Here is a 19,819-nt window from a genome sequence, read left to right as displayed (position 1 = left end):
GCTGCCCTGCCAAAGGGCTATACTACAAAAGACCCACTTCCTGACAATGGACACTTAATGTTTTGAGGCCCTCATGCACGTCTCTATCCAGGGACAACGTGGAGCCTCCCAATTTTTGGCTGCCCTGCCTAAGGGCTATACTATAATACACCCACTTCCTGACAATGGACACTTAATGTTTTGAGGCCCTCATGCACGTCTCTATCCAGGGACAACGTGGAGCCTCCCAATTTTTGGCTGCCCTGCCAAAGGGCTATACTATAATACACCCACTTCCTGACAATGGACACTTAATGTTTTGAGGCCCTCATGCACGTCTCTATCCAGGGACAACGTGGAGCCTCCCAATTTTTGGCTGCCCTGCCAAAGGGCTATACTACAAAAGACCCACTTCCTTCCAATGGGCACTTCAGGTTTACAGGCCCTCATGCACGTCTCTATCCAGGGACAACGTGGAGCCTCCCAATTTTTGGCTGCCCTGCCTAAGGGCTATACTATAATACACCCACTTCCTGACAATGGACACTTAATGTTTTGAGGCCCTCATGCATGTCTCTATCCAGGGACAACGTGGAGCCTCCCAATTTTTGGCTGCCCTGCCAAAGGGCTATACTACAAAAGACCCACTTCCTTCCAATGGGCACTTCAGGTTTACAGGCCCTCATGCACGTCTCTATCCAGGGACAACATGGAGCCTCCCAATTTTTGGCTGCCCTGCCTAAGGGCTATACTATAATACACCCACTTCCTGACACTGGACACTTAATGTTTTGAGGCCCTCATGCACGTCTCTATCCAGGGACAACGTGGAGCCTCCCAATTTTTGGCTGCCCTGCCTAAGGGCTATACTACAATAGACCCACTTCCTTACAATGGGCACTTCAGGTTTACAGGCCATCATGCACGTCTGTATGCAGGGGCATTGGTGAACCTCACAATTTTGGACTGCCCTGGCAAAGGAAAATACTACAAAGACTCAGTTCCTCAAAATGGGCACATTAGACTCAGAGGCCTTTATGTACGTCTCTTCTCAGGGACATCGGAGTGCCACACAATGTTTTACGTAAAATCTTTCATGTATTGATCTCAAAAAGTAACATACATTAGCTCTATCTCACTATTGGGTATGTGCCCTTAACATTTCCGCTATGAAAAATCATTTTGGTGTCATTTTGGAAGGTTTTCTGGTGAGTCCGTAAAAATGGCGTAAAACGCGGACAAAATTATTCACAGCTGTGACTTTTGAGTGATAAATGCTTCAAGGGGTCTTCCCCATGCTGTTGCCATGTCATTTGAGCACTCTTCGGAGACTTTTGTGCCATTTTTAGGGTTTCTACATGCTGCCGGTGGTCATTTCACAAAAATACTCGGGTCTCCCATAGGATAACATTGGGCTCGGTGCTCGGGCCGAGTACACGAGTATCTTGGGAGGCTCGGCCCGAGCTTCGAGCACCCGAGCTTTTTAGTACTCGCTCATCACTACTAATAAACCTAAAAAATAAAAATAAATTGAATAAAAATCATGAATGTTGTGTTATAACAGGAAATTCGGTGTAAGAATGAATATCCGGGATGAGAGTTCAGCGAATGAGTTATAGAAATTGTTACAAAAAGGAGTGTGTACGGTTTATGCGTAAATTTTCAGAATGCGTACATGAAAATTATATGTATGTGAGAATGTCCCCCATGCTTTGTAAAAAGTTATTTATGAAAATGTAAATAAAATATATAAAAATGCCTAATTATTTATAATTTATGAGAAAGATATATATGTATGGAAGAATGTTATAAGGTGTCCAAGAACCATAAAGAAAAAGGGTGCATATATAATGTTAGAGGTCTAGAGTTCCACCAGGCTATATCACCCCTAAAGAAATAGAAAGAAGACCTTACTACCTGTGTACCCCAAAAAAAGCTATATTTCTTAGCCAGGATTATGGTGGAGATATGCACAAGTGAAATAAGAATATAAAGTAATACAATAAGATTATAAAACCAATATGTGTGCATTCATGCACCACCCGGTACGCTACCCTTGCCAAATTGCTCACTCTAGATCCCCACACGATCCATGAAGCCGTTCCCCCGGTCACACCGCCTGCTGCCGGTTCCCACTCATCCCTGGGGGAGTTAGGCGAGTGGTATCGAGAGCTACATGTCGGCACTGATGATACCCCCATACACCACAAGGAAGGGGTATACCGGGTGGTACAGGAGTATGAGCGGGTTTTTAGCAAGCACCCTCTAGATTTTGGGCAGATTAAAGGGGTTCAACACCACATCCCTACCGGTACACACTCCCCTATTAAAGAGAGATACAGGCCTATTCCCCCTGCGCACTACCAATGCGCCAAAGACATGTTGAGGAACATGAAGGAGGCAGGGGTTATTAGGGACAGCTGTAGTCCCTGGGCCGCTCCGTTGGTGCTGGTTAAGAAGAAGGATGGCACCATGCGGATGTGTGTGGATTACCGGAAGATTAACCAGATAACGCATAAGGATGCTTACCCTCTGCCCCGCATCAAAGAGTCCCTGGCCTCGCTGAGAACCGCTAACTACTTCTCCACCCTTGACCTCACCAGCGGGTACTGGCAGGTGGCCGTGGCACCGGAAGACCGAGAGAAGACTGCCTATGGGACCGTTTTGCTGTACTTGGATGATGTGATTGTGTACTCACAGACGTATGAAGCCCACCTGGAGCACCTAGCCGAGGTGTTCGCGTCCCTTGCCAAGTATGGGATGAAGTTGAAGCCCTCAAAGTGTCATCTGCTGAAACCCAGAGTGCAGTACCTAGGACATGTGGTTGGTGCGGAAGGTGTCGCCCCCAACCCCGAGAAGATCACCGCCATCCAAGACTGGCCGAGACCGACCACAGTGAGGGAAGTGAGGCAGTTTCTGGGCCTGGTGGGATATTACCGTCGCTTCATTAAGGGGTACACAAAGATGGCTGCCCCCATGCAAGACCTCCTCGTAGGACAGACCAATGGTGGTAGATCCCTAGTAGCCCCATTGGTGTGGGAAGAAAAGCATGAGGAATCCTTCCGCCAGCTGAGAACAGCCCTGACCGGAGAGGAAATCCTAGCGTACCCTGACTACAGCCGCCCATTCATCCTCTACACCGACGCCAGCAATGTGGGCTTGGGGGCTGTTCTATCCCAGGTCCAAGACAGAAGGGAAAAGGTAATAGCTTATGCTAGCCGAAAACTCCGACCGACTGAGAGGAACCCTGAGAACTACATCTCCTTCAAGCTTGAGCTCTTGGCACTGGTGTGGGCTATCACCGAGCGGTTCCGCCATTACCTGGCAGCAGCCAAGTTCACCGCGTACACAGACAATAACCTGCTGACCCATCTAGATACGGCCAAGCTGGGCGCGTTGGAGCAGCGGTGGGTGACCAGGTTAGCCAACTACGATTTCACCATCAAGTACCGGGCCGGCCGTACCAACGTCAATGCCAATGCACTCTCCCGGATGCCCCACCTGTCGGAAGAGGGGCCAGAGGATGATGACCTCGAAGAGATCGAGTTGCCTGCATTTCACCGGCCATTCACTGAGAAGGTGCACGTCTACCAACAACGGGTGAACCTGGATCCGCTGCCCCGACAGGACTGGCAGGAAGCTCAGGACCAGGCACCTGCTGTCCGCCTGGTCAAGACTCTAGTGGAACAGGGTTCTGCTGGGATAGACCCTGCTGCCCCTGCCGAAGCCCAACGTCTGTGGCAAGAACGGACCCGGCTATACCTACACCAGGGGAAGTTGTATCGCGAGCTGATTAATCCAAAGACTCACGAGAAGATCCGCCAGCTGGTGATTCCCCAGGCTAACGTGCCCACCGTCCTGCAAGCATACCATGATGGTGCAGTGCACTTCGGGTGGAAGAAGCTAGAGATGTTGTTAAGAGAGCGGTTCTATTGGAGTGGAATGCGGGAATCTGTGGAGGCCTGGTGCCGAGAATGTGGCCCTTGCGCATTGAGAAGGAAGGACGAGGCCAGCCAGAAGGCACCCCTACACCCGATCATTACACACCAACCGCTGGAGCTGGTTGCCCTTGACCATGTAAAGCTCACCCCCAGCCGAAGTGGGTACACCTACGCTCTGACCATCGTAGACCACTACTCGAGGTTCCTGGTGGTTATCCCAGTTAAGGACTTAACCGGCCGCACCGCTGCTAAGGCTTTCCAGGCTTATTTCTGTTGACCGCATTGGTACCCGGAGAGGGTGCTTACCGACCAGGGTCCGGCCTTTGAAGCAGAGGTATTCCAGGAATTCTGCCAGTTGTACGGCTGCAAGAAAATCCGGACCACGCCTTACCACGCCCAAACCAATGGCATTTGTGAAAAGATGAACCACTTGGTCCTGGGCCTCCTCAAGACGTTACCACTGGAAGAGCGGAACCTGTGGCTGGAGAAGCTACCTGACCTGGTCGATATGTACAACAACATCCCTTCCAGCTCTACGAAATGCACTCCAGCATACCTGATGAGAGCTCGTCCCGGCCGGCTACCAGTGGATCTGGAAATGGGCTTGGAAGCTTCAGAAGCACTCCTGTCGACAGCTGAATGGGACACTCGGCGGAGGACACAGTACCGACAGGTCCAGGAGTATGTTGAAAAGAACTTGTGCCGGAGTCGGGGACAACAGGAGCAGTGCTTCAACAAGAAGGCGCCTGCCGGTTCCTTCCAACCTGGGGATGTAGTGCTGAAGCGGAAAAGAAGGGCCCACAAGCTGGATGATCAATGGGAAAAAACCCCGTATGTAGTCCAGCCCACAGGATGGGAGAATGGGAAGGCCTACCAGATCAGCCGTGACCAGGGGGGGACTTTGGCCACGGTTTCCCGAGACCACCTGAAGAAGTGCCCACCAGCATTGAGAGTAGCGGATGAGGCTCCAGTTCCCAGTCCAGTGGAGAAGGAAAATGAGGTAATCCACACCATGATGGGTGATTTTCCAGCAGACTGGCCTACACAGAACGGTGCGGTGATCCTTCCAGTGATACTGTTCCCACAACCCGTGGATGAAGAAATGATGGAAACGGTTAACCGCGAGCCAGTGCCCAGGGATGTACCTGTACCCAGCTCCCCTACGCCTCCGCCTGCCCCACATGATAGCAGGGAGGAGGAACTGACTGTTCCCTCTGCCCCACTGCCTGTCACCACTGACACCGGACCCCGAAGGTCCACTCGCCCCAACCTAGGTAGACCCCCACTTAGGTACAGGGAAACTACTCTTTAAAAGGGGGGGGCTTTATGTGTTGAGTGTACCAGTTTGAAAGTTTTAAATGATAAGTAAAGATGATCAACCAAAGAAGTTTACCTGATTGAACCGTGATTAAACCGGCCGTTGCCGGCAACTGTTGTCCCCGTAGGGACTGTGCAACCATTGCGTAAGGAACTGCTTACGGACAAGCCCGAGAACTTGCAGGGCAACCACAAACTTAGTGCAATGTAAATAAAAATGTTTGTTGGCTTGACACCGTTACCGCCTCCGGAGAGGCTGATTTGGGAGGATGGGCCTGGAGGAAAGGGATGGCCTAGGCCCGCCACTACCGTAACCGGTGGCGATCCTCCGGGGGTTCAGGGGTCCCCTTGGACGTGGGCCCCCTGAAAGAGACAGAACCCGCTCGGGCAACTTGGTGCTGGACTGGGGTCAAGGGGTGCTGCCCGCTTCTTAGGGGCAACATCAGGGCCAGGTTGTTTGGGTGGGAGAAGAGCGGAAGCTGTACCGTTGTAAAATGTTTATGATGCTTTTACATGTTTTACCGTTTTATTCTTTTTCAGTTGTGAAAATAAAACCGGTGATGGACGGGCAGCCCGCGGACGGTCTGCATTTTACTATAGGGGAATGTGGCGCCCTGGACAAGCCAGGTCGTCACAGGTACTACACCAACACACTCTACACTCCGGCTAGGCACACCGAAGCTAAACAAGTAAAATATATCTTTGTACCGTGTTAGCCAGTAGAGATAAAAAAATTGTTTAAAAGAACAGAGAGTCCTCAGTGGTTGATACCTTTTAATGGCTAACTGAAAAGATGGTAATAATTGCAAGCTTTCGAGACTACTCAGGTCTCTGAAGAGACCTGAGTAGTCTCGAAAGCTTGCAATTATTACCATCTTTTCAGTTAGCCATTAAAAGGTATCAACCACTGAGGACTCTCTGTTCTTTTAAACAATTTTCGAAGCTAAACACAAATCCTAGTTGCCTTCCTCCAGGGGCTGATGTCCACACCAGGGGGTGGGCCAGGCGGTTGATCCCACCCACCGAGGAGTTCACAGTCCTGGAGGCGGGAAAAGGAGTCAGATTAGAGATCAGTTTTGGAGTTAGAGAAGTGAAGAGGAGAGGAGACTGACCGTGTCCGGGTATGTGGCCCGGGCACTCAGCAAGGTTGGCAGACGGTGGTGACCTTCTGCAGGAGAGGCTGATTGGAGTGAACCGTACGGACCGGGGATGGGCGGTGGCCCGCCGGTACCAGATCTGGGAGTGAAGAGAAGCCAGCACCATCCGGCAGGGCCTACGGACCCCGACCAGGCTAGGAGTCGCCGTAAAACCGGTCAAATCCGTTAGCGACAGGAACCTCCAGGGTTTCCCAGCAGTCAAGACCCGATTGAAGGCAACAGCTCACACCGTAGAGGGAAGCACAGTCACCGCCAAGGCTACAGTTCCCAGGGCCAGAGCCTGCGGGCAAAAGGGGCTCCCTCAGCATCCATCCAAGCTGGGGAGCGGGTTACCGGTGGGAAGCCCGCTAGATTTTGGGGGAATAAAAGGGGTCCAACACCACATCCCCACAGGCGCACACCCACCCATCAAAGAGAGCTATAAGCCAATACCACCTTCACATTGCCAGTGTACCAAGGACATGTTGAGCAACATGAAGGCGGCTGGGGTTATCCGTGACAGTTGTAGCCTTTGGGCAGCTCTGTTGATCCTGTTAAAAAAGAAGGACGGCACCACTCCCCGTATTGAGGAATCGCTAGCTGCATTGAGAACTGCAAATTATTTTTCTACCCTTGATCTCACTAGTCACTATTGGCAAGTGTCCGTTGCTGAGGCAGACCGGGAGAAGACCGCCTTCGCCACCCCTATGGGTCTCTGCGAGTTCAAAAGCATGCCCTTCGAGCTGTGCAATGCGCCAGGAACCTTCCAGAGGCTGATGGAATGCTGCTTGGGACAAGATTTTAGGGTGTATAAAAAGGGAGATTAGATCCCGTGATCCCAACGTATTGTTACACCTCTATAAATCACTTGTAAGGCTACATCTGGAATATGGGAACCAGTTTTGGGCTCCACATTTTAAAAAGGACATTCAGAAGTTAGAGTCAGTTCAAAGGTGGGCAACTAGACTACTACAAGGAATGGAAGGCCTCCCATATGATGACAAGTTGAAAAAGTTATTAAGTGATTATTGGCTGCAATGGGGCTTTCTGGCTGGTGCCAGCCTCTCTTCTTAGCACACAGGAACCACAATCCCTACACCATGCTTCAATGGATTCTCTCATCCCAGCCCAGTAAAACTACATATTTTACACAGTCATAAGCAGCCAAAAGGGATCTATTCTATTCAATTGCAAATGATCTAGATAAGACTGAGAATAAGATACTGCACGGGACATAGCAGAGTTGGTCAAGTTGAGTGGAGATGAGTTTGCTATTTGGCACAGCTTTTTGCATCAATAAAGCAAGTAAAAGGTGTGAAAGATAAAAAAAAGGGTGAAAGTGTGAAAAGTGAATTGGCCAAATTGAGGTGCATATAAAGTTTTTGCTTTCTTTCAATTCACTAATGGGGCTCATTTGAATCAGGTGAATTGAGTTCTGCTTTTGGAAACTGGGTTAAGAAGGGGTGCACCGGTCCTGGAGGTACTGCAATACCAGGTCAATGCGTGGAGTGGACAGAGCAAGATTTTTTCCATCTCCTTGTTCTAAAAATCCATTTAATATATGGTCCCCAGAGAGGGGACGTATCAGATATTAAACTGATAAGAACAGATTTAATTTTTTTTTTTTCTGTTTATCAGTAGGACTTCAAAATAACAAAGGTGATCGCCTCCCGTTGCCTGGGAACCGTCCAGGCACAAGAGGGCTATGTGTCACCAGAAGGCGCACACACTTCCTCAAGGCCGGCAGACGTGCAATCCCAGGCACCTTCCAGTACCGACCAAGGTAGCGTCCTCCGAAACTACACTTGATCTTAGCCAAAAGGCCGAGAAGCTATAACCCGAATTGGTTACGGCCTTGAGTGGCACCCTGGCCTATACCGGACACATCTTAGGGAGAGGGAGACAAACCCACGCCTACAGAAGACATTTTGTCACCCAAGCCAACCCTTGAAAAGGCTGTTTTGCAGAGCAAAAACAAGAAGAATGGTGCTTTTTGCAGCCGCCGCCCACTGCAATGAATCTGAATAACTCCTCCTTTTGGACACAAGCACCTCCCCTCCCCCTTGCAGTCTTTCCAATTCATGATACAAAAAGACGGACGGACAGGACAGGACAGGACAGGCTGCCTGACTTTCCGTCACTGCCACCCTTTGCCATCCTTGCCCGTAGAAAGCCCTTTCATCATCCCCAAACCCTAATCTTTTCCCTTCCCTTCCCAGATGCGTCTCACTCCCTTTCATTAGGAAGTGAGCGCAGCCTTTTCTCCGTTCTGAACATGCGCGACGTTAAACACAAATGCGCAGGCGTGCCTTCCATTACCCTCACTGCATTCCACTCCCATACAGGAAGTGGGCGCAGCTATTACTACGGTCGCACATAAAATAACCCACGGCCACCACTGCACATAGCTGACTCCACCACAGGACACCCACTTCTACACCAACGCAGGTAAGACAGGATCGGCACCTCTATGCTCCCGTTACAATCAGGCTCAGTCACCATGTGATAACGCTCTCAACTCTTTAGTTGCAGGCTCCCCTTGCTTCACCTCCACTGGCTGTGCTGCCATTTCCTCTCCCACCTGGAAGGTATACTTTATTCCACTATTTTCCTGTTTCTCTCTTCCCCCTTTTCCCATAACCTACTTTTATCTGCATTTGTGGGGTATTTATATGCTATTTACATCATAGTTTTATTCATTAATATGGAAGGGAAGAGTGCCCATGAGAGTGTTGAACTGCGGAGAGCAAAAGATTAAGCTGCTCCGATTTGCCACCATTGATAAGCTGTTCTCAGTAGATACACATGCTATCCAAACAGCAGCATCCACCATTGCTTCAGCCCACCCATTCAGTGACAGCTCACCAAGTCAGCCAGAGGAGTGGTGTAAGGAATTACACGTAGGCACTGACTCCACACCTTCACATCACAAGAAGGGGGTCTACAGGCTAGTGCAAGAATACGAGCAAGTCTTCAGCAAACATCCGCTAGACTTTTGAAAAATAAAAGGGGTCAAACACTACATCCCCACAAGTGCACACCCACCCATCAAAGAGCCAAATCTACCTGCACATTACCAGTGTACCAAGGACATGTTGAGCAACATGAAGGAGGCTGGGGTTATCCGTGACAGTTGTAGCCTCTGGGCAGCTCCGTTGGTCCTGTTAAAGAAGAAGGACAGCACCACTCCCCTGTATTGAGGAATAGCTAGCTGCATTGACAACTGCAAATTATTTTTCTACCCTTGATCTCACTAGTCACTATTGGCAAGTGTCCGTTGCTGAGGCAGACCGGGAGAAGACCGCCTTTGCCACCCCGATGGGTCTCTGCGAGTTCAAAAGCATGCCCTTCGAGCTGTGCAATTTGCCAGGAACCTTCAAGAGGCTGATGGAATGCTGCTTGGGACACCGAAACTTTGAAACGGTACTGCTATACCTTTATGATGTTATTGTTTATTCTAACGCAAACAAGATTTTAGGGTGTATAAAAAGGGAGATTAGATCCGATGATCCCAACGTATTGTTACCCCTCTATAAATCACTTGTAAGGCCACATCTGGAATATGGGGTAAAGTCCTGAGCAGGTTGATAACCATTGGTTTGAGCATGGTAGGGTGTAATACGCATCTTCCTGCATCGGTAAAAGCTGCAGAAGTCCTTGAAGATTTCCGCTTCAAAGGCAGTGCCTTGATCTGTGAGGACTCTCTCTGAGTAGCCATGAGGTCTGCATAAGTGTGCTTGGAAGACCTTCGCTGCAGTATGGGCCATTAGATCTTTGACTTGTACCACAACCATAAATCTCGAGTAGTTGTCTACCATCGTAAGTGCATACGTGAGCTCACCTCGATATTCTGCAACAAAACTCCCTTTTTCGATTTCAGTTTCAGCAAACACTCCTCTTCCTGTAGAAAATATTTATCATTACCTAAGACAGTCATTCTAATGCATGACAATATTAAGGCAATTTAGTTAAAACTTGTTTTAACTCACCTTTAAGGGGATTGATGTATTTCATGGTCAATCCAGGTTTGTCAGTGATGGCACTGACATAATGTATGGCGTCTTTTTCGGGCGTGCTGGAAAATCACCCATCATGGTGTGGATTACCTCATTTTCCTTCTCCACTGGACTGGGAACTGGAGCCTCATCCGCTACTCTCAATGCTGGTGGGCACTTCTTCAGGTGGTCTCGGGAAACCGTGGCCAAAGTCCCCCCCTGGTCACGGCTGATCTGGTAGGCCTTCCCATTCTCCCATCCTGTGGGCTGGACTACATACGGGGTTTTTTCCCATTGATCATCCAGCTTGTGGGCCCTTCTTTTCCGCTTCAGCACTACATCCCCAGGTTGGAAGGAACCGGCAGGCGCCTTCTTGTTGAAGCACTGCTCCTGTTGTCCCCGACTCCGGCACAAGTTCTTTTCAACATACTCCTGGACCTGTCGGTACTGTGTCCTCCGCCGAGTGTCCCATTCAGCTGTCGACAGGAGTGCTTCTGAAGCTTCCAAGCCCATTTCCAGATCCACTGGTAGCCGGCCGGGACGAGCTCTCATCAGGTATGCTGGAGTGCATTTCGTAGAGCTGGAAGGGATGTTGTTGTACATATCGACCAGGTCAGGTAGCTTCTCCAGCCACAGGTTCCGCTCTTCCAGTGGTAACGTCTTGAGGAGGCCCAGGACCAAGTGGTTCATCTTTTCACAAATGCCATTGGTTTGGGCGTGGTAAGGCGTGGTCCGGATTTTCTTGCAGCCGTACAACTGGCAGAATTCCTGGAATACCTCTGCTTCAAAGGCCGGACCCTGGTCGGTAAGCACCCTCTCCGGGTACCAATGCGGTCAACAGAAATAAGCCTGGAAAGCCTTAGCAGCGGTGCGGCCGGTTAAGTCCTTAACTGGGACAACCACCAGGAACCTCGAGTAGTGGTCTACGATGGTCAGAGCGTAGGTGTACCCACTTCGGCTGGGGGTGAGCTTTACATGGTTAAGGGCAACCAGCTCCAGCGGTTGGTGTGTAATGATCGGGTGTAGGGGTGCCTTCTGGCTGGCCTCGTCCTTCCTTCGGAAATCTTCAAGGACTTCTGCAGCTTTTACCGATGCAGGAAGATGCGTATTACACCCTACCATGCTCAAACCAATGGTTATCAACCTGCTCAGGACTTTACCCCATATTCCAGATGTGGCCTTACAAGTGATTTATAGAGGGGTAACAATACGTTGGGATCATCGGATCTAATCTCCCTTTTTATACACCCTAAAATCTTGTTTGCGTTAGAATAAACAATAACATCATAAAGGTATAGCAGTACCGTTTCAAAGTTTCGGTGTCCCAAGCAGCATTCCATCAGCCTCTTGAAGGTTCCTGGCAAATTGCACAGCTCGAAGGGCATGCTTTTGAACTCGCAGAGACCCATCGGGGTGGCAAAGGCGGTCTTCTCCCGGTCTGCCTCAGCAATGGACACTTGCCAATAGTGACTAGTGAGATCAAGGGTAGAAAAATAATTTGCAGTTGTCAATGCAGCTAGCTATTCCTCAATACACGGGAGTGGTGCTGTCCTTCTTCTTTAACAGGACCAACGGAGCTGCCCAGAGGCTACAACTGTCACGGATAACCCCAGCCTCCTTCATGTTGCTCAACATGTCCTTGGTACACTGGTAATGTGCAGGTAGATTTGGCTTATATCTCTCTTTGATGGGTGGGTGTGCACTTGTGGGGATGTAGTGTTTGACCCCTTTTATTTTTCAAAAGTCTAGCGGATGTTTGCTGAAGACTTGCTCGTATTCTTGCACTAGCCTGTAGACCCCCTTCTTGTGATGTGAAGGTGTGGAGTCAGTGCCTACGTGTAATTCCTTACACCACTCCTCTGGCTGACTTGGTGAGCTGTCACTGAATGGGTGGGCTGAAGCAATGGTGGATGCTGCTGTTTGGATAGCATGTGTATCTACTGAGAACAGCTTATCAATGGTGGCAAATCGGAGCAGCTTAATCTTTTGCTCTCCGCAGTTCAACACTCTCATGGGCACTCTTCCCTTCCATATTAATGAATAAAACTATGATGTAAATAGCATATAAATACCCCACAAATGCAGATAAAAGTAGGTTATGGGAAAAGGGGGAAGAGAGAAACAGGAAAATAGTGGAATAAAGTATACCTTCCAGGTGGGAGAGGAAATGGCAGCACAGCCAGTGGAGGTGAAGCAAGGGGAGCCTGCAACTAAAGAGTTGAGAGCGTTATCACATGGTGACTGAGCCTGATTGTAACGGGAGCATAGAGGTGCCGATCCTGTCTTACCTGCGTTGGTGTAGAAGTGGGTGTCCTGTGGTGGAGTCAGCTATGTGCAGTGGTGGCCGTGGGTTCTTTTATGTGCGACCGTAGTAATAGCTGCGCCCACTTCCTGTATGGGAGTGGAATGCAGTGAGGGTAATGGAAGGCACGCCTGCGCATTTGTGTTTAACGTCGCGCATGTGCAGAACGGAGAAAAGGCTGCGCTCACTTCCTAATGAAAGGGAGTGAGACGCATCTGGGAAGGGAAGGGAAAAGATTAGGGTTTGGGGATGATGAAAGGGCTTTCTACGGGCAAGGATGGCAAAGGGTGGCAGTGACGGAAAGTCAGGCAGCCTGTCCTGTCCTGTCCTGTCCGTCCGTCTTTTTGTATCATGAATTGGAAAGACTGCAAGGGGGAGGGGAGGTGCTTGTGTCCAAAAGGAGGAGTTATTCAGATTCATTGCAGTGGGCGGCGGCTGCAAAAAGCACCATTCTTCTTGTTTTTGCTCTGCAAAACAGCCTTTTCAAGGGTTGGCTTGGGTGACAAAATGTCTTCTGTAGGCGTGGGTTTGTCTCCCTCTCCCTAAGATGTGTCCGGTATAGGCCAGGGTGCCACTCAAGGCCGTAACCAATTCGGGTTATAGCTTCTCGGCCTTTTGGCTAAGATCAAGTGTAGTTTCGGAGGACGCTACCTTGGTCGGTACTGGAAGGTGCCTGGGATTGCACGTCTGCCGGCCTTGAGGAAGTGTGTGCGCCTTCTGGTGACACATAGCCCTCTTGTGCCTGGACGGTTCCCAGGCAACGGGAGGCGATCACCTTTGTTATTTTGAAGTCCTACTGATAAACAGAAAAAAAAAAAAATTAAATCTGTTCTTATCAGTTTAATATCTGATACGTCCCCTCTCTGGGGACCATATATTAAATGGATTTTTAGAACAAGGAGATGGAAAAAATCTTGCTCTGTCCACTCCACGCATTGACCTGGTATTGCAGTACCTCCAGGACCGGTGCACCCCTTCTTAACCCAGTTTCCAAAAGCAGAACTCAATTCACCTGATTCAAATGAGCCCCATTAGTGAATTGAAAGAAAGCAAAAACTTTATATGCACCTCAATTTGGCCAATTCACTTTTCACACTTTCACCCTTTTTTTTATCTTTCACACCTTTTACTTGCTTTATTGATGCAAAAAGCTGTGCCAAATAGCAAACTCATCTCCACTCAACTTGACCAACTCTGCTATGTCCCGTGCAGTATCTTATTCTCAGTCTTATCTAGATCATTTGCAATTGAATAGAATAGATCCCTTTTGGCTGCTTATGACTGTGTAAAATATGTAGTTTTACTGGGCTGGGATGAGAGAATCCATTGAAGCATGGTGTAGGGATTGTGGTTCCTGTGTGCTAAGAAGAGAGGCTGGCACCAGCCAGAAAGCCCCATTGCAGCCAATAATCACTTAATAACTTTTTCAACTTGTCATCATATGGGAGGCCTTCCATTCCTTGTAGTAGTCTAGTTGCCCACCTTTGAACTGACTCTAACTTCTGAATGTCCTTTTTAAAATGTGGAGCCCAAAACTGGTTCCCATATTCCAGATGTAGCCTTACAAGTGATTTATAGAGGTGTAACAATACGTTGGGATCACGGGATCTAATCTCCCTTTTTATACACCCTAAAATCTTGTCCCAAGCAGCATTCCATCAGCCTCTGGAAGGTTCCTGGCGCATTGCACAGCTCGAAGGGCATGCTTTTGAACTCGCAGAGACCCATAGGGGTGGCGAAGGCGGTCTTCTCCCGGTCTGCCTCAGCAACGGACACTTGCCAATAGTGACTAGTGAGATCAAGGGTAGAAAAATAATTTGCAGTTCTCAATGCAGCTAGCGATTCCTCAATACGGGGAGTGGTGCCGTCCTTCTTTTTTAACAGGATCAACAGAGCTGCCCAAAGGCTACAACTGTCACGGATAACCCCAGCCGCCTTCATGTTGCTCAACATGTCCTTGGTACACTGGCAATGTGAAGGTGGTATTGGCTTATAGCTCTCTTTGATGGGTGGGTGTGCGCCTGTGGGGATGTGGTGTTGGACCCCTTTTATTCCCCCAAAATCTAGCGGGCTTCCCACCGGTAACCCGCTCCCCAGCTTGGATGGATGCTGAGGGAGCCCCTTTTGCCCGCAGGCTCTGGCCCTGGGAACTGTAGCCTTGGCGGTGACTGTGCTTCCCTCTACGGTGTGAGCTGTTGCCTTCAATCGGGTCTTGACTGCTGGGAAACCCTGGAGGTTCCTGTCGCTAACGGATTTGACCGGTTTTACGGCGACTCCTAGCCTGGTCGGGGTCCGTAGGCCCTGCCGGATGGTGCTGGCTTCTCTTCACTCCCAGATCTGGTACCGGCGGGCCACCGCCCATCCCCGGTCCGTACGGTTCACTCCAATCAGCCTCTCCTGCAGAAGGTCACCACCGTCTGCCAACCTTGCTGAGTGCCCGGGCCACATACCCGGACACGGTCAGTCTCCTCTCCTCTTCACTTCTCTAACTCCAAAACTGATCTCTAATCTGACTCCTTTTCCCGCCTCCAGGACTGTGAACTCCTCGGTGGGTGGGATCAACCGCCTGGCCCACCCCCTGGTGTGGACATCAGCCCCTGGAGGAAGGCAACTAGGATTTGTGTTTAGCTTCGGTGTGCCTAGCCGGAGTGTAGAGTGTGTTGGTGTAGTACCTGTGACGACCTGGCTTGTCCAGGGCGCCACATTCCCCTATAGTAAAATGCAGACCGTCCGCGGGCTGCCCGTCCATCACCGGTTTTATTTTCACAACTGAAAAAGAATAAAACGGTAAAACATGTAAAAGCATCATAAACATTTTACAACGGTACAGCTTCCGCTCTTCTCCCACCCAAACAACCTGGCCCTGATGCTGCCCCTAAGAAGCGGGCAGCACCCCTTGACCCCAGTCCAGCACCAAGTTGCCCGAGCGGGTTCTGTCTCTTTCAGGGGGCCCACGTCCAAGGGGACCCCTGAACCCCCGGAGGATCGCCACCGGTTACGGTAGTGGCGGGCCTAGGCCATCCCTTTCCTCCAGGCCCATCCTCCCAAATCAGCCTCTCCGGAGGCGGTAACGGTGTCAAGCCAACAAACATTTTTATTTACATTGCACTAAGTTTGTGGTTGCCCTGCAAGTTCTCGGGCTTGTCCGTAAGCAGTTCCTTACGCAATGGTTGCACAGTCCCTACGGGGACAACAGTTGCCGGCAACGGCCGGTTTAATCACGGTTCAATCAGGTAAACTTCTTTGGTTGATCATCTTTACTTATCATTTAAAACTTTCAAACTGGTACACTCAACACATAAAGCCCCCCCCTTTTAAAGAGTAGTTTCCCTGTACCTAAGTGGGGGTCTACCTAGGTTGGGGCGAGTGGACCTTCGGGGTCCGGTGTCAGTGGTGACAGGCAGTGGGGCAGAGGGAACAGTCAGTTCCTCCTCCCTGCTATCATGTGGGGCAGGCGGAGGCGTAGGGGAGCTGGGTACAGGTACATCCCTGGGCACTGGCTCGCGGTTAACCGTTTCCATCATTTCTTCATCCACGGGTTGTGGGAACAGTATCACTGGAAGGATCACCGCACCGTTCTGTGTAGGCCAGTCTGCTGGAAAATCACCCATCATGGTGTGGATTACCTCATTTTCCTTCTCCACTGGACTGGGAACTGGAGCCTCATCCGCTACTCTCAATGCTGGTGGGCACTTCTTCAGGTGGTCTCGGGAAACCGTGGCCAAAGTCCCCCCCTGGTCACGGCTGATCTGGTAGGCCTTCCCATTCTCCCATCCTGTGGGCTGGACTACATACGGGGTTTTTTCCCATTGATCATCCAGCTTGTGGGCCCTTCTTTTCCGCTTCAGCACTACATCCCCAGGTTGGAAGGAACCGGCAGGCGCCTTCTTGTTGAAGCACTGCTCCTGTTGTCCCCGACTCCGGCACAAGTTCTTTTCAACATACTCCTGGACCTGTCGGTACTGTGTCCTCCGCCGAGTGTCCCATTCAGCTGTCGACAGGAGTGCTTCTGAAGCTTCCAAGCCCATTTCCAGATCCACTGGTAGCCGGCCGGGACGAGCTCTCATCAGGTATGCTGGAGTGCATTTCGTAGAGCTGGAAGGGATGTTGTTGTACATATCGACCAGGTCAGGTAGCTTCTCCAGCCACAGGTTCCGCTCTTCCAGTGGTAACGTCTTGAGGAGGCCCAGGACCAAGTGGTTCATCTTTTCACAAATGCCATTGGTTTGGGCGTGGTAAGGCGTGGTCCGGATTTTCTTGCAGCCGTACCACTGGCAGAATTCCTGGAATACCTCTGCTTCAAAGGCCGGACCCTGGTCGGTAAGCACCCTCTCCGGGTACCAATGCGGTCAACAGAAATAAGCCTGGAAAGCCTTAGCAGCGGTGCGGCCGGTTAAGTCCTTAACTGGGATAACCACCAGGAACCTCGAGTAGTGGTCTACGATGGTCAGAGCGTAGGTGTACCCACTTCGGCTGGGGGTGAGCTTTACATGGTCAAGGGCAACCAGCTCCAGCGGTTGGTGTGTAATGATCGGGTGTAGGGGTGCCTTCTGGCTGGCCTCGTCCTTCCTTCTCAATGCGCAAGGGCCACATTCTCGGCACCAGGCCTCCACAGATTCCCGCATTCCACTCCAATAGAACCGCTCTCTTAACAACATCTCTAGCTTCTTCCACCCGAAGTGCACTGCACCATCATGGTATGCTTGCAGGACGGTGGGCACGTTAGCCTGGGGAATCACCAGCTGGCGGATCTTCTCGTGAGTCTTTGGATTAATCAGCTCGCGATACAACTTCCCCTGGTGTAGGTATAGCCGGGTCCGTTCTTGCCACAGACGTTGGGCTTCGGCAGGGGCAGCAGGGTCTATCCCAGCAGAACCCTGTTCCACTAGAGTCTTGACAAGGCGGACAGCAGGTGCCTGGTCCTGAGCTTCCTGCCAGTCCTGTCGGGGCAGCGGATCCAGGTTCACCCGTTGTTGGTAGACGTGCACCTTCTCAGTGAATGGCCGGTGAAATGCAGGCAACTCGATCTCTTCGAGGTCATCATCCTCTGGCCCCTCTTCCGACAGGTGGGGCATCCGGGAGAGTGCATTGGCATTGACGTTGGTACGGCCGGCCCGGTACTTGATGGTGAAATCGTAGTTGGCTAACCTGGTCACCCACCGCTGCTCCAACGCGCCCAGCTTGGCCGTATCTAGATGGGTCAGCAGGTTATTGTCTGTGTACGCGGTGAACTTGGCTGCTGCCAGGTAATGGCGGAACCGCTCGGTGATAGCCCACACCAGTGCCAAGAGCTCAAGCTTGAAGGAGATGTAGTTCTCAGGGTTCCTCTCAGTCGGTCGGAGTTTTCGGCTAGCATAAGCTATTACCTTTTCCCTTCTGTCTTGGACCTGGGATAGAACAGCCCCCAAGCCCACATTGCTGGCGTCGGTGTAGAGGATGAATGGGCGGCTGTAGTCAGGGTACGCTAGGATTTCCTCTCCGGTCAGGGCTGTTCTCAGCTGGCGGAAGGATTCCTCATGCTTTTCTTCCCACACCAATGGGGCTACTAGGGATCTACCACCATTGGTCTGTCCTACGAGGAGGTCTTGCATGGGGGCAGCCATCTTTGTGTACCCCTTAATGAAGCGACGGTAATATCCCACCAGGCCCAGAAACTGCCTCACTTCCCTCACTGTGGTCGGTCTCGGCCAGTCTTGGATGGCGGTGATCTTCTCGGGGTTGGGGGCGACACCTTCCGCACCAACCACATGTCCTAGGTACTGCACTCTGGGTTTCAGCAGATGACACTTTGAGGGCTTCAACTTCATCCCATACTTGGCAAGGGACGCGAACACCTCGGCTAGGTGCTCCAGGTGGGCTTCATACGTCTGTGAGTACACAATCACATCATCCAAGTACAGCAAAACGGTCCCATAGGCAGTCTTCTCTCGGTCTTCCGGTGCCACGGCCACCTGCCAGTACCCGCTGGTGAGGTCAAGGGTGGAGAAGTAGTTAGCGGTTCTCAGCGAGGCCAGGGACTCTTTGATGCGGGGCAGAGGGTAAGCATCTTTATGCGTTATCTGGTTAATCTTCCGGTAATCCACACACATCCGCATGGTGCCATCCTTCTTCTTAACCAGCACCAACGGAGCGGCCCAGGGACTACAGCTGTCCCTAATAACCCCTGCCTCCTTCATGTTCCTCAACATGTCTTTGGCGCATTGGTAGTGCGCAGGGGGAATAGGCCTGTATCTCTCTTTAATAGGGGAGTGTGTACCGGTAGGGATGTGGTGTTGAACCCCTTTAATCTGCCCAAAATCTAGAGGGTGCTTGCTAAAAACCCGCTCATACTCCTGTACCACCCGGTATACCCCTTCCTTGTGGTGTATGGGGGTATCATCAGTGCCGACATGTAGCTCTCGATACCACTCGCCTAACTCCCCCAGGGATGAGTGGGAACCGGCAGCAGGCGGTGTGACCGGGGGAACGGCTTCATGGATCGTGTGGGGATCTAGAGTGAGCAATTTGGCAAGGGTAGCGTACCGGGTGGTGCATGAATGCACACATATTGGTTTTATAATCTTATTGTATTACTTTATATTCTTATTTCACTTGTGCATATCTCCACCATAATCCTGGCTAAGAAATATAGCTTTTTTTGGGGTACACAGGTAGTAAGGTCTTCTTTCTATTTCTTTAGGGGTGATATAGCCTGGTGGAACTCTAGACCTCTAACATTATATATGCACCCTTTTTCTTTATGGTTCTTGGACACCTTATAACATTCTTCCATACATATATATCTTTCTCATAAATTATAAATAATTAGGCATTTTTATATATTTTATTTACATTTTCATAAATAACTTTTTACAAAGCATGGGGGACATTCTCACATACATATAATTTTCATGTACGCATTCTGAAAATTTACGCATAAACCGTACACACTCCTTTTTGTAACAATTTCTATAACTCATTCGCTGAACTCTCATCCCGGATATTCATTCTTACACCGAATTTCCTGTTATAACACAACATTCATGATTTTTATTCAATTTATTTTTATTTTTTAGGTTTATTAGTAGTGATGAGCGAGTACTAAAAAGCTCGGGTGCTCGAAGCTCGGGCCGAGCCTCCCAAGATACTCGTGTACTCGGCCCGAGCACC

General features: G+C 50.2%; 2 pseudogenes; one reads left to right on the top strand and one right to left on the bottom strand.

Annotated features, from left to right (window-relative positions):
- Positions 1 to 7,831: 7,831 nt before the first annotated feature.
- LOC142259372 (U2 spliceosomal RNA) lies at positions 7,832 to 8,037 on the bottom strand (annotated as a pseudogene).
- A 5,403-nt stretch (positions 8,038 to 13,440) lies between these two features.
- LOC142259363 (U2 spliceosomal RNA) lies at positions 13,441 to 13,647 on the top strand (annotated as a pseudogene).
- The last annotated feature ends 6,172 nt before the right edge of the window (positions 13,648 to 19,819 follow it).

Source organism: Anomaloglossus baeobatrachus, assembly GCF_048569485.1.
Source record: "Anomaloglossus baeobatrachus isolate aAnoBae1 chromosome 7 unlocalized genomic scaffold, aAnoBae1.hap1 SUPER_7_unloc_1, whole genome shotgun sequence".
In the NCBI taxonomy this organism is placed as follows: domain Eukaryota; kingdom Metazoa; phylum Chordata; class Amphibia; order Anura; family Aromobatidae; genus Anomaloglossus; species Anomaloglossus baeobatrachus.
Note: the sequence above shows the minus strand (reverse complement) of the source record. Positions and strands in the feature narration are given on the sequence as shown.